The sequence below is a fragment of the Callithrix jacchus genome, chromosome 19, assembly GCF_049354715.1.
Source record: "Callithrix jacchus isolate 240 chromosome 19, calJac240_pri, whole genome shotgun sequence".
NCBI classification, from domain to species: Eukaryota; Metazoa; Chordata; class Mammalia; order Primates; family Cebidae; genus Callithrix; species Callithrix jacchus.
In genome coordinates, this window is record NC_133520.1 from 13,720,246 (window position 1) to 13,729,450 (window position 9,205).

Below are 9,205 nucleotides of genomic sequence, written 5' to 3' on the forward strand. Positions count from 1 at the left end.
ACACATGAGCAAAGAAACGACATGAAACTTGAACTTATATTTAAAGGGGAGGTAGAGCATAATAATGGAAAATTTGCAGTCTGGGCATGTGATAGGAAAGAAAAACTCTTTTATTTTATTTTTTCCTGTGGAGGAATTCAAGCAGGCTGCATAAATTCACATAACTAAAAGAAGTGCAAGTTCTGTTAGCCAAGACAATGGGGAAAAAGCCTGGAAGTCATTTCAGAGACTTTCCCAGAGGCCTAGGAGGGAAGAGTGGTTTTGTGAGCCAGGCCCAGGGCCCTGCTGCTCTGAGCAGCCCTGGGACATTGCTTTTTGTATCCCAGCTGCTCCAACATCAGCTGTGGCTAATAGGGGCCCAGGTACAGCTTAGTCTGCTGCTTCAGAGGCTGTAAGCTATAAGCCTTGGTGACTTCCATATTGTGTTAAACCTGCAGGTGCACAGAATGCAAAAGTAGAGGCTTGGGAACCTCTGCCTAGATTTCAGAAGATGTGTGGAAAAGCATGGAAGTTCAGGTAGAAGCCTGATGCAGGGGCAGAGTGCTCATGAACTTCTGCTTGGGCAGTGTGGAGGGGAAATATGGATTGGGACCCCCACAGAGAGTCCCCACTGAGGCACTGCATAGTGGATCTGTGAGAGGAGGGCTGCCGTTCTTCAGACCCCAGAATAGTAGCTCCACCAACAGCTTATACCATGTACCTGGCAAGCCGCAGGCACTTAATGCCAGACCCTGAGAGCAGCTGCAGGGGATGGACCCTGCAAAGCCACAGGGATGGAGCTGCCCAAGGCTTTGGGAGTCTACCCCTTTAACCAGTGTGCCCTGGATGTGGGACATGGAGTCAAAAGAGCGTATTTTGGAGCTTTAAGACCCTGCTAGATTTAAGCGTTGCATGGGGCCTGCAGCCTCTTTCTTCTGGCCAATTTCTCCCTTTTTGAACGGGGGTAATTACCCAATGCCTGTAGTTCCATTGTACCTTGGAAGTAACTAACTTGTTTTTGATTTTACAGGCTCATAGGCAGAAGGAACTAGCCTTGTTTCAGATGAGACATTGGACTGTGGACTTTTGAATTAATACTGAATGAGTTAAGACGTTGGGGGACTGTTCATTAAACTTTGAAATGTAAGAATAATATGAGATTTGGGAGGGGCCAGGAGTGGAATGATATGGTTTGTATCTCTGTCGCCACCCTAATCTCATATTGAAATGCAATACCCAGTGCTAGAGAGGGGGTTTGGTGGGAGGTGATTGGATCATGGGTGCAGTTCCTCATGGTTAACAACATCTCCCTTTGTGCTGTTGTTGTGATAGTGAGTTCTAATCATTTGGTTGTTTGAAAGTGTGTGGCACCTCCCACCTTCTCTGTCTTCCTCCTGCTCTGGCCATGTAAGATGAGCCTGTTTCTCCTTTGCCATCTGCCATGTTTGTAAGTTTTCTGTGGAACCCTGAGCCCCAGGAAATTTATAAACCTCTTTTCTTTATAAATTTATAAACTTCTTTTCTTTATAAATTACACAGACTCAGATACTTCTTTATAGTAGTGTGAGAATGAACTAATACAGATAGGTTGCCTTTTCACTGTGTTGATTGTGTCATTTGTTGTGCAATTGTCTTTTGAGAAGATACTCTTGCTTGTTTGTTCAGCTGTGGCTTTTCTTATTGAATATATGTTAAGTCAATTTTTTGATGATTGTATTTCTGTTTAAAGCTAATGAGGTTATTTAAGATTTTTGCTTGTTCATTGGCCTCAAGATTGGGAACAATTGCCCTTCCTTCAGGCTTCCATGAAATGCCCTGTCACTATTGCAATTTACCGTTTATCCCCATGTAAAGTATTGTCTGTAGTCCAATTGTCAATCACTTCTTTTTTGGCTACAGTAAAGCAGCTCATTGGACATTGTCCTATAGCTGATTCTTTACATTCTCCAGTGCAGATTGATTTTACCTAAAGTACTTGAAAATTATACATACCTTAGATCCCATTCTTGGTGATTTTGTGCTGTCATTGAATTATAAAGTTGGAAATACTTTTTAAAGCCATAAGTTATGTAAATTCAGAATCTTGTTTTACTTTTTCTGGAAGATGTTTAGTGAATGCTGAATCACTGTCATTAATCACTAAATATAATCTTTGTGGTCAGCCCAAGGATCCTAGCTTGAAACACTCTATCCTTAGTTGCCTTCATGACACATTCCTTTGGGTCTCTGCTCATTTATCATCTTTTCAGAAAAGCGTTTCCTTATCCTAGCCTCACCCAACTTCCAAGCTGGCACTCCTTATAACCCTCACTTTGCATAGTTTTTGATAATAGTTCATATTCAAAAATAAACAGTAGGTTCTCACTTAACATTGTTGATAGGTTCTTGTAAACTGTGTCTTTAAGCCAAACCACCTATAACAAAATCAATGTTACCATCAGCTAATTGATATAAACAAGAGCTAAGTTCCTACAGCATATTTCTTGTCACAAAACACCATTGAACTTCTTAATAAAGACCAAAACACTTCTAATATTAAATATTGAAATAAATGTGAATGATATATAAATTTAAGAAAATTTAATCAACACAAGCAAGAAAAATATTTACTGAAGTTTGGTGAATCAGTGATTGATGGTGGTCATAATGGTGGTGGGTTAAATCAAGGAATAAATATCTGCGAAGTGAAAGTTGGAAGGAGCACCTCCTACCACCTTGTAGTTCAAAAACAAACAATTGCATATAGGCAGGCTTACTGAGTGCCTGCCTCATTTATTGTCATGCAATAGTATGATTATCTCAGACATAAAAAATTGTTTTTGACAATAATTTGTACTCATTTTCTGTCACGCTCCAGTTCAGGGTGGCAGGTGGCTGGTGCCCATTCCAGTAGCTCAGATGCAAGACAGGAACCAGCCTTGGACAGTCTGCCAATCCGTTGCAGGGTGCACTCACACACATGCACTCACTCTCACTGGGACCATGCAGAAACACTGATTCTCTAACAGACACAGCTTTAGGATATGGGAGGAAACCAGAGTACCCGGAGAAAATCCACGCAAACATGAAGAGAATGTACAAACTCCGCATGGACAGTGGCCTTTTCCGGGAATCCATTTTTTTTCTCATCAACCTTATAATAAAATGACATTGAATGAAGTGATACAATTTGAGGGCATGCTGTATATTTATTATCTACTTGTTTATAGCCTGTCAGGTTATATATTGTAATATGTACTATTGTCTATAATGTTTAGTGTTTAAAACAACGTCTGTATTATTTAAGGAGAGATTATTTCATTTTCTTCTCTATTCCTAACCCTTAGAGCTATGTGTGGAGAGTAGCGAATATCCAAACTATACCTATTGATTAAATGAATGAATAATAAAAGAGACTAAGAGCCATACTTTCACTGGAGCCTGTCACCCTACTGTGAACCTTTTGGTTCCTTCCCTGCTTTGAGGATAAATACCCCAGTGGATGGAGGGTACAGAATTTAGTGCTAGCTTCTCAAACTATAGTCTTGATAGAAATTCAGTTTGGGTGTTTCATTACTGAAAAATATGACATATATCTTCTTCAGATTTATCATCTAATTCAAAATATCTTCTTGTTTTGGTAAAGTCCAACGATAAACAGATGTGACTGACCTTACGGATTAAACTACTTTTTGCCTACTTAGGTGAGTATCACGGTATATATTTAGGCTAGGATTATAGAGATTTAAGCATGAAAAAATGGGCTTAAACCGAGCATAAGAATTTTATTAGTTACAGCAAGCTTTCCTGATTATCATAGTGATTTAAAAAGTGCAAACTGCACAGTAACAGTTGTTTCCTAATGAGTCCTCAGCATGTGCCAGACATGGTGGGAAGAGGCTTATATCTCACGTAATACTCATGACAGCCACATGAAGGAATTCAAATGTGAACTCCCATTCACATCTAACAGATGAGGAGCCAAGGCTCAAAGAATGGTATGAAACTTGTCCATCGCAAGGTCTGGGACTTGGCAGAGCTGGAATTTACAGTCCAGTGCTCTTGACTCCAAATTTTGTCTTCCTGACCTCTATGCATTTCTGTTTATGCTTACTGAGATGCAAAACCTGTCTACTCTGAAGGAACAAATCAACAAAATAGTTAAATAAAACTGACCTGAAAATGTGGAAGAGAATGACTTGTTTTAATTAAAAATCATTTTCATTTTACAAGTCTTGGCCTATACAGACTACGACTCTGTCTTTTACGGTTCTCATAACCTTCTCACTTTCTCTCTGTGCTTTGTACTATTGCTGCCTGAGACACTATCAGAAAAGCAGTTTCCTCAAAAACCAGAAGACACTGTATACTGAGAAGATGACATTAATAGAAGTGGGAAAAAGGGCAATTTGTCTTAAGTTTCAATTTCATGATAATAGACTGATTCTATTGATGGAAAAGTTTACCTTAAACCTCTCCTTTCCCCATCCCACTTTTCTCACAAAAATAGCATCCCTCACACCAGACTTTCATAAGTATTCTATAAAAAAAAGATAGTCTATTTGAAACTCAGACTTGAAGATAGTGCTTAAAAATAATAAGCAAAAGAGAGGTTATGAACCTGATCCATTAGTAGCCAATCAGGGGCTTTCATCCGTGAACTTGCTCTGAAGTAGGCCATTGATATTTTAAGTGCTTTTTGATGATGGAAAATAAATTACTAATAGGAGACGTTAATATGGAAAAATGTTGTCAGTGAAAACACAAGTAGTGAGTTTAGTTGCTCAATCTGATTTTAACAGAAGCTAAAATCAAACATGCTGTTAACGATACTTCAATATTATTAAAATATATATATATATTCTGTTGTTAATTAAGAAGACAAAATTGCTGAGAATGAGCTGCAATGTATGCCAAGGACTTTTTTCTCCTGAGAAATGGATGTTCTCTGTAACCGTGTATGTCTGTAATCTATACAGGGGGCTGAAATACTTTTCCATGGAAGAATTTGGCAAGGGGGGAATTATAAAATGTTTGTTCTAAATCTCAGTTCAGAGCAATATCTGATAAGAAGATGAACAGGTTGGCAAGTAAGATAGGATATCTTAGAATCGAGAAGAGCTTATTTATAGCTAATACTGTAATGTGTCTCTACAGCTTGACCAGAAGCAAGGTAGCATCTCTGGAAACTTACCTGTCAGGAAGGAAAAAGCCCTAGACAACTCTCTTTGATGAAAATTGTGGCTGGTATTAATAATTTGGATTTACTCTCTTATTCCATACGTCAAAGTACTAACTTTGTATAAAAACTTTTACATGTATTCTGAAATTAATACCTTTGTTTATAAGATACAATAGAAACTATTTAAAAAATTAAGATAGAGAATAAACATTAGAAGATGGTGCAGTAGGAGCAAATCAGGATTGCAGCTCTCAGTGAAGATGCAGAGGGTGAGTGCAATCCGCATTTCCAGATGGATCTTTGTTGCCCACAGAACGGGAAAATTCCCAGGTGTAGGAGAGACACGGGACGCTAGCACAGCTGTTTCGGCTCACGTGTCCATTTTGGCTGGCGCTGCAGTGTGGCACCACTCCGCACAAAACACACTGGTCTGGATGCCCTGTTAAACTGGCAATCTGAGATTTGGGAGGGCAGATTACCATATCCATCTGATTAAATGGGACTTGGACAGTGACCCAGACCAGGAGATTCCCGGGAAGTGATGTTTGAGCCAGTGAAGTGGATCGCTGCATGGGAAATCACACAGATCCCAATGCCCTATCAGCAGGCGACTGAAACACCTAGGAGAGAGTCAACCGTTCAACTTAAAAAAAAAACAATAACAAAGGCTCTGAGGCAGGGAGCCAGGTGATCAGGCTCGGCCGGTCCCACCCCTACAGGGACAAACAAAGCAGCAATTTGAAATGCTAGAGGTTGAGAGTTTCACTGGGCACAGCTGAACCCGGGATGGTGCAGCTTGGTGGGGGAGGGGCGTTCGCCATTACTGAGGCATTCCACCCCTGCTGAGGTTGACTCCCATTGCCATTGCCGAGGCAATCTGCCATAACAGAGAGACTCTGCCAACAGGGTGGAGCCCATGACAGCAGGGCGGAGCCAGCAGCAACAGGGCAGAGCCCATGGCAACAGGGCAGAGCCTTGGCAGGCAAATAGTGACCTCCTAGCTGGGCAGGACAGTGCAACAGATACTCATAAAGAAAGCCCTAACTCCCTGAGACAGAGCATCTGAGGAAAAAAAGGGTTTTATGAGTTCTGCTGCAGCAGACTTAAACGTACCAGCCTAACAGCCCTGAATGATCAATGGAGCTCAGAGCTCAGCACTTGAGCTCCTATAAAGTACAGACAGCCTCCTCAAGCAGCTCCCTGACCCCCATATATCCAAAGAGTCACCTCAAAAAGGACTGATCAGACTGACATTTGGCGGGCATCATTCTGGGACAAAGATAGCAGAAGAAGAAACTGGTAGCAACCCTCACTGTTCTGCAGCTGCGACAGGTGTTCCCCAGGCAAGCAGGGCCTGGAATGGACCTCAGCAGTCCTACAGCAGAGGGGCTAGACAGTTAGAAGGAAAACTAAGAAAGAGAAATACTTCATCATCAACAATCTAAACATCCACTCAGAGACCCAATTGGAAAGTCAGCAACTACTCAGACGACAGGTGGAAAAATCCACAAAGATGGGAAGAAACCAGTGCAAAAAGGAGGAAAACACCTGAAACCGGAACACCTTGCCTCCTACAAGGGACCACAACCCCTCACCAGCAAGGGAACAAAGCTGGACGGAGAATGAGTGTGATGAAATGACAGAATCAGACTTTAGAAGGTGGGTAATGAGAAAGTTCTGTGAGCTAAAACAACATGTTCTAACTCAATGCAAAGAAACTAAGAACCTTGAAAAAAGATTTGAGGAAATGATAACAAGAATGGACAACTAAGAGAGGAATATGAATGAATTGAAGGAGTTGAAAAACACAACACGAGAACTTCGTGAAGCATGCACAAGTTTCAACAGCCGAATTGACCAAGCAGAAGAAAGAATATCCCTTGTCTTTGTTCTTCTTTTTAAAAATGTCTTTTATATTCTTAGGGTGAAGGCCTCCTACATAAATTTTTGAATAAGCCTGTCAAACACCTTCAGAAATCCTTCTGAAATTTGGATTTTGATAATACTAAATTTAGGACTAGTTTTTGGACAGAATTATAATAAATTTCTTAATTTATTCAGAATGTCATTTCTATTATTGATAATTTTATGGTTTTCTTTATAAAAGTCTCAGTATTTTTAGTTAATTTTTAAGTACTTCAGAAAGTTTAAAAAATACTTTATTTATTGTCTTAACACTCCAATACAATGTTTTAATTAAGAAGTGATAACAAAGAAAAAACTTTTTGCCTTGTTTCTGATTTTTTTCCCCTTTGGAGATAGGGTCTTGCTGTGTTGCCCAGGCAAGTGCAGTGGTGCAATCTCAGCTCCCTGCATCCTCCGTTTCCTGGTGTCAATCCATCCTCCCACCTCTGTTTCCCAAGTATCTAAGACCACAGATGGGTGCCACTATGCCTGGTTAAATTTCTATTTTTTGTAGAGGCAGGGTTTTTCCATGTTGCCCAGGCTGGTTTCAAATTCCTGAGCTCAAGTGGTCTGCCCACCTCAGACTCCCAAAGTCCTGGAATTAAAGGCATGAGCCATAGCAGTCAGCATGTGTCTGATTTTCATCAAACATTGTGATATTTACTTTGGTGTTTTGTAGAGACCTTTTATCAGCTAATAAAGTTTAGTTTTCATTTTCCTGAAGTATACAGTGGTGACTTGGTTTGTAATAATTTGTTTAGGCTTCTTTATTATAGTTGTATCATTAGCATTTAACTGCTGTGGAGTCAGTGAGAAGCTTTCAGCATTGTGATCTTCTGACCTGACCAAGTGTCACCAGATACCAAGAAAACCATTCGGCCTCTTTGAACTCTCTACCCACAATCTTGTTTCCTACTTGAGAAAGAAACCTCTGTTGCCCGCTCCTGTGCCCATGTGTGGATATAATGATGAAGAGTAAAACTGCTGGGCTATTTCTACTGAAGTGCCCAAATTAATCACTCAGAAAGTGATTAAATCTGGCCATTCCCTTAGCCTTCGTCATCTATGAGAATTTGGAAATTGTACTCTTCTTTAATTCTACTCCATGTGTCAAAGAATATGAAGTGTATTCAGTGAATTAAAAAAAGGGTACAAGTCCTTTTCATTTTCTCTGGAATGTTATGTATTTTTACATTATAAAAATATACTTTCTCTCCTTTCTGGTGATTAATGGTGGAAAGGGGAACCAGCAGCATGTACTCAGTTTGTTCTTGAATTAAAAATATAGGGTTCAGGAGATCTTGGAGAGTTGTTCCATTTTAATTTTTTGAATATATGCATAGGGCTTGGCAAATGTCTAATTGCCCCCTCTGAGACAATACTTCAGCATCTTCGTTTTGCTGTTCACATTCATATCACTTCTGCTGTCGTTTGCTTAGCTATAATTCAGTCACCTGTAGCTATGAGTAACTGTAATGGAAACTGGGAAATGGAGGCCAGCTGGGTATCCAGGAAAGAGAGAAGACAGGTTTTGCTGAATACCCAGCCATTTTTGCTATAACTAATAGGCAGCAGACCCAGACTTCAAACTCAAGTCTTCTGCTTACAAAGTCTATGTCTTCTTTTAAATTATACAGTAATGTCTTCTATTATATGCTAAATAGAATCACAAATTAGTTTTGACTCATTATAAATGCCATCTGCTGAATCTTACTCATAAGTTACTGTTATGGTGAGACTGATTCAGACTTCATTATTAGAACCCTTTATTATTCTCTGTCTTGCAGAGTACTGCCGATCTCCTTTCCAACTGCCCAAGCCTCCATCCCTATGCAATATTTCTACTTTATTTTCAGTGCTTCTGCATCTAAGACTTAAGCTGGAGCAGTTACCTAAGCCAAGTTCACAAGAGTAAGTTTCTCCTTTGTTCATCATTTTAGATATTACATTGTGTTATCTCCTCTTGTTATCCAGAGGAGAATCCTGTTGCCTCCAAATGGACTCCTAAGGGAGCATTATTTGCTTTGATTGGGATTGAAGGTTGCCAAGACCATAAGAAAATATACCTTACTCAACAAGATGTGGGTATTCCAATCATTTTGTAGTGGACAAGTTTTACCTCTCAGGCTTCTGTGTTATATTTTAAATAAGCTACTAGAA

At 39.9% G+C, this 9,205-nt stretch overlaps 1 long non-coding RNA gene across 1 annotated transcript; it reads left to right on the forward strand.

Annotated features, from left to right (window-relative positions):
- The first annotated feature begins 1,006 nt into the window (after positions 1-1,006).
- On the forward strand, positions 1,007-8,960 carry LOC144580352 (uncharacterized). The gene is made up of 3 exons (XR_013529728.1): positions 1,007-1,122; positions 3,605-3,662; positions 8,833-8,960. It is a non-coding gene; the product is annotated as an uncharacterized LOC144580352 (long non-coding RNA).
- Positions 8,961-9,205: the final 245 nt, after the last annotated feature.